Source organism: Nomascus leucogenys, chromosome 22a (genome assembly GCF_006542625.1).
Source record: "Nomascus leucogenys isolate Asia chromosome 22a, Asia_NLE_v1, whole genome shotgun sequence".
NCBI lineage: Eukaryota > Metazoa > Chordata > Mammalia > Primates > Hylobatidae > Nomascus > Nomascus leucogenys.
Genome location: NC_044402.1, coordinates 44461737 through 44467431, shown reverse-complemented (window position 1 = coordinate 44467431; position 5695 = coordinate 44461737). Strand labels below are relative to the sequence as shown.

The 5695-nt window shown below is 45.5% G+C and overlaps 1 pseudogene; it reads right to left on the bottom strand.

Annotated features, from left to right (window-relative positions):
* Positions 1-2425: 2425 nt before the first annotated feature.
* On the bottom strand, positions 2426-5406 carry LOC100583304 (annotated as a pseudogene).
* Between the last annotated feature and the right edge of the window lie 289 nt (positions 5407-5695).

Here is a 5695-nt window from a genome sequence, read left to right as displayed (position 1 = left end):
GGGGCTCATGGACTCCATGAAATCCATCTGAATGTTAGCTCTGTCTCTCACCAGGCTGGGGGGCCAGGGGCTGTGGCTTAACCTCATTGTGCCTCAGCCAATTCTTCTGCATGTAAAATGAGGATATTCACTATGTGGCCATTGTGAGATGATCCATATAAACCTGTGTAGCACTGAGCACAGTGCTGTTCTCAGTAAATGCTGAGCCCTAATGCCCGACATACCCACAGCTCCACGCATGTGCTCCTTAGCAAGCATACTCACACAGCTTGGCTTGCCTGCTGTGTCACATTATAAAAGCTGGCTTCTTGGTTATTGCTACAGTGCAGCCCATAATACCGATTTCCTTAAAAGCAAAAAAATGCCTTATTTCTTTCCTCAAAGATAAGAATTGGCTTTTTAAAACTTTTCCTCAAATAACAGGACTGGTGCTGTAAATGCTCATGACGACCGGTCCTTTTACATGTACGGGCTTATCTTCCTGAAGTTACAAAGCTGTGGCTAGCTGCTTTCTTCTGTTTTTTTGGTGTTTTTTTTTTCGAGACGGAGTCTCGCTCTGTCGCCCAGGCTGGAGTGCAGTGGCGCAATCTCGGCTCACTGAAAGCTCCGCCTCCCGGGTTCACGCCATTCTCCTGCCTCAGCCTCCCGAGTAGCTGGGACTACAGGCATCCGCCATGACGCCCGGCTAATTTTTTGTATTTTTAGTAGAGACAGGGTTTCACCATGGTCTCAATCTCCTGACCTCGTGATCCGCCTGCCTCGGCCTCCCAAAGTGCTGGGATTACAAGCATGAGCCACCGCGCCCGGCCACTTTCTTCTGTTTTAATGACCACAGAATGCACAAAGTAGAGGTGCAAGTGGAAGCTGCAAAGAGCTATACAAACTCTGTCAAGGTGCTTGTCCTTGCCCAAGCTGTTACTGTTCTTGGTGGAGATTATTCCCCGCTGATCTAAAATATGCTCTAAGGCCAATGTGGGAGGATCACAAGAAGTCAGGAGTTCGAGACCAGCCTGGCCAACATAATGAAACCCCGTTTCTACTAAAAAAATACAAAAATTAGCTGGGTGTGGTGGTGCACACCTGTAATCCCAGCTACTCGGGAGGCTGAGGCAGGAGAATCACTTGAGCCCAGGAAGTGGAGGTTGCAGTGAGCCAAGATCGCACCACCGCACTCCAGCCTGGGTGACAGAGAGAGACTCCATCTCAGAAAAGAGTAAGAATAATTACATCATAAAATATGCTCTAATGTTGGAGCCAAAGGTCAGCACTGTCACTACACAAAGCCTCACTTTGAATAGAGATGCTTGCTGCTGCTATTTCTTGGGACATGAGCATTCTTTAACTGAGTTTAAAGTTCTTGAATTATAAATGGATAGAAATACAGCTTCACAGATGTATGCTCATAAAGGAATCTTCACACTTGAAGATACAGTGAACACATACACACACGCACACACACAGACACGCACACACATAAATGTTTAGAGAAGTTCCCTTAATCAACCTGACAGCATGTAGCTATAAAAAACACGGATTTTATGAGGTGACGGTACAGCTTCTGCTGCCCTATATACTCTCTGGAGAACCAAGAGCACTGAATGCTGTATTTTTACTTTCTATGTTTGGAACTATGCTTATTATCGTGCCATTACTCAATAAATACGCATCACAATGTCCCCATACCACCATGAATGGGCACAAATAACCCCATCCCATTGTGGTGGGATTAATTTTTTAGGACACCTGGTGCTGTCCACTGTTAAGAGCATCGGTTTGCTTGATTTTTTCAAGTTTATTCTCCAAGAGCCTTTCACTCAGGTGGGGTCTGCAAAGAACCAGCAAGTCCAACAACTCAACCAAATGTCTACAGCCACAGGTGACAGATAAGTATAGCAGCTAACCCAAAGCAAATAAAAACAACTCCTAGGGAAAGTAAGAGGGTTGCTGGGTGGGCTTTTTATTTGAGTGCCACCGTGGTCTTACTGATTTGAGTGCCCACATGTTTCAGAATTTAGGGTGTGGGAGTGACCAGGGAGCACAGTGACTAGAGGAAACAAGAAACAAAGTAGACATTGTTCACCTTGGTTGCTAAATTTAATATGTCTCTATTGCACTTTTAGTTTTGGGAAATTTTTCCAACATTAAAAGAAAGCCCTTTTAAAGAGGAGTGTTGAAGCATTGGTTACATGAGAACCAAGGAGGATTCACCTTCGAAGGTGAAATTATGTGTTTTAGTCAATTTTCACACTACTATAAAGAAACACCTGAGACTGGATAATTTATAAATGAAAGAGGGTTTTTGTTGTTGTTGTTTTTTATTTGTTTGTTTTTTCACTCAAAATTCTTTAGTTTTTAGAAAACTAACAGGGTGGGGTAGGGAGACTTGGGGGCAAGCAGCCTCAGGAGTAGGGCTGGTGGAGAAGGGCTACGCTTCTGTCTCCACCTGAGGCTGGCTCCCTGCCGTGTTGCTCTTCTGCTCCGCCTTCATCTCTGTGTCGGTGGAATGGTCTCCTGAGCAAGCCTCTGCCTTGGCCTTGTTCTCCTCCTCAGCCAGCCTCTCAAACATGTTGGCATAGTGCTACTTCTTCTGGGCAAGCTGCCTGCGGATCTGCTGCTGACACACAGCCAGCTGGGCCCCGGCCGCTTTATTGTTGGGGCAGAGATGCAAGACCTTCTGGAAGTCAGCCCGAGCCAGTTCAAAGTCATTGACCGCCAGGTGGGCCTCTCCCCAGCAGAAGAGGCCCTTCTCGTTGTTGCTGTCCAGTTCTAGGGCCTTGTTACAGCTTTCAATGGCAGCAGAGAAGGCCTGTAGTTTCAGCTGACACATGACCAGGTTGAGGGGAGAGGGCAGTTGAAGGGCCTGTGACTTCTGTGCTTCCTCACTGGAAAAACTGGACTCATATTCCAGCCAGGACACAATCTTCTTACACTGTAGTAAAGCTTGCTTGTATTTGCCTTCCTTGAAGTACACACTGCCCTGCTCTTTCACTATAGTGTTCTGTTCCAGCTTCTGTTCTGAATTCTTTTCCCAAGAGTCCTTGGCCTTTTCCAAACTCTTTAAGTGTAATTCATATTTCAGCTGGGCATTTGGCGGGATTTGGGTCTTTTCCTTCCCAACACTGCCAAAAGCATAGCTGGGCTTGAGGTACACAGTGGAATATTCTCTTTTCTCCAAGTGCTGAATGGCCCTCTCCAGACCATAAGGCAGATCCAGGTTCTCCCCCTCACCAACCTCAAAGCGAAGCTCCTGTTGGTCAAAGAGCTGGTCCTTGTAGTACCCTTCCAGTGAAACCTCCACCATAGCGCCCTCATTGGGCTTGGCATAGCCTTCACCGTGAGTCCCTATTCTGCGGATGATTCCCCCATCTTCCTCTTCCATCAGATCTTCTTCCTTAAACAATTCCACCTCAAACACAAGCGTGGCATTGTGGGGGGATCGTTGGAGGACTGTCTGCTGAACCCTAGGCATATTCTGGTTTGCAGGTGATGTGGCACACCTCCCCCACCTTCACAGTTGCTATGGCAATGTCCCAAGCCTTGATGACCTCCCCTTTTCCCAGGTCAAAGGAGAGTTTGTCCTTGCAATCCAGACTGGAGTTAAACTTTGTGCCCTCTAACAGCCAGCCAGTGTAGTGGACAAAGGCTCAGTCCCCAATCATGGGCATCTCTGTACCTGTGTCCTCACTCTTGATGACCTTCAGCACGCCTTCGTCCTGTTTGCGGCTGATGTCCACTTCCTTCGTGGGCAGCAGCGCCGGCTGCGCCCCGCTCTGGGTCGCCTTCATCTCCTTGGCTGTGGCGCGAAATTTTTAAGGGAGCTGGCGCAGGCGCGAGTGCACTCTGGGCCGCAGGCGGGGGCGCTACTTGCAGGGCGCGAGGGAGGCCGGGCGCTGCGGCGCTGACTGCGGATCGCGCGGAGGCTGGAGCACCTCTCAGGAAAGAGGTTTAATTGACACAGTTCCACGTGGCTGGGGAGGCCTCAGGAAACTTACAATCATGGCTGAAGGCAAAGGAGAAGCAAGTATCTTCTTCATGAGGCAGCAGGAAAAAGAAAACAGGCGAAACTTCCTTATTAAAAAAACATCAGATGTCTTGAGAACTCACTATCAGGAGCACAGCATGGGGTAAACTGCCCCTGTGATCCAATCACTCCCCCCCCAGGTCCCTCCTCTGACGTGTGGGGATTACAATTCGAGATGAGATTTGGATGGGGACAGAGAGCCAAACCTTATCAGTATGTCTATTCAGAAAAATGTTTATATATATGTGTGTGTGTGTGTATACATATACATATATATACATATATATATATATATATATATATATATATATATATTTTTTTTTTTTCAGGTTCTCACTCTGTCACCCAGGCTGGAGTGCAGTAGCGCGATGTTGGCTCACTGCAACCTCCATCTCCCGAGTTCAAGCGATTCTCCTGCCTCAGCCTCCCAAGTGGCTGGGATTACAGGTGCCCACCACCACGCCCAGCTATGTATATATACATATATATGTGTGTATATATATGTATATATATATATGTATTTTTAGTAGACACAGGGTTTCACCATGTTGGCCAGGCTGGTCTTGAACTCCTAACCTCAGGTGATCTGCCCGCTGGCATAAGCCACTGAACCTGGCCAGAAAAATATTATTTATATTCTAATGGTACCAACTTCAATACCCTTTATCACTCTGAACCACAGTTTTTTAATTTAATAAGGAAAATTTGGGTAGAAAAATGTATTAAAATATATATTAATCTATCAAATACTACACAAAGAGTAGTCCTTAAATGGGTTAGGCAATATGCTGAAGTTGAACACCAGTAAAACGTTGAGTAACCCCTCCATAGGATTCCCATAGAAATCTCTTCCTGACCATAAACCTAAGATCATTGCTCTCCCTCACTACCACAGGGATGTGATTTTAGCATTTGTATCCAATTTGCGGGTAGCCTAAGCCATCAGTGAGCTATTTGGCATTCTGTATCTAAGCCTGTTCCCTCACCACCACACTTCTTCATTTCTCTTGGTTCTATTCTATCTGTAGAAAACACTGAAAAGTGACAAGATGTGATGTTGAAAATCTATTTCAAAATCATACACTCATTGCTCACTAAATATTAGCTCTTCAATTCCCTGGAGGTACCTGGGATCAGTCGCTCCTGCCTCTCTATATAGAAGGGGTAGGGGTACTCTGACTGTTGGGCAGTTGTATATTCTCTCAGTTTTCAAAAATGTCTACTAATTAAATGCCATTGGACATGTGCTCCTACTTCCTGTGGGGGATGAGACACAGTGTGACACAAAAGACAAAATGTCCTTTCTGTATGTTATTATGTCACCTTGTTCATATTCTGTGACCCTACACATTTATAATGTCACCTTTACCTTTCATTGTGTTCATACGTGCACACTATATTCTGAGACCTCTCATTTCATTGTTGATTTGTCGATTTCTGAACAAACAGCACTGTTTTAACTTCAGACTTTTCAGTAGGAAAAGTCGTATCTGATTTTTATCTTGCTTGAAAATGCTTCTTATTCATATTCTCCTCAGGATGAAATTCCCCTCATCCTGATATTCAGTAACCTCATTCATTCCATCCATTCCACCTGACTTTCTCTCCATCTATTAGCTCCTGCTGTATTCGTTTCTCATCTTATCAAGCTTAGGAAGAATATTGTCCATTGTT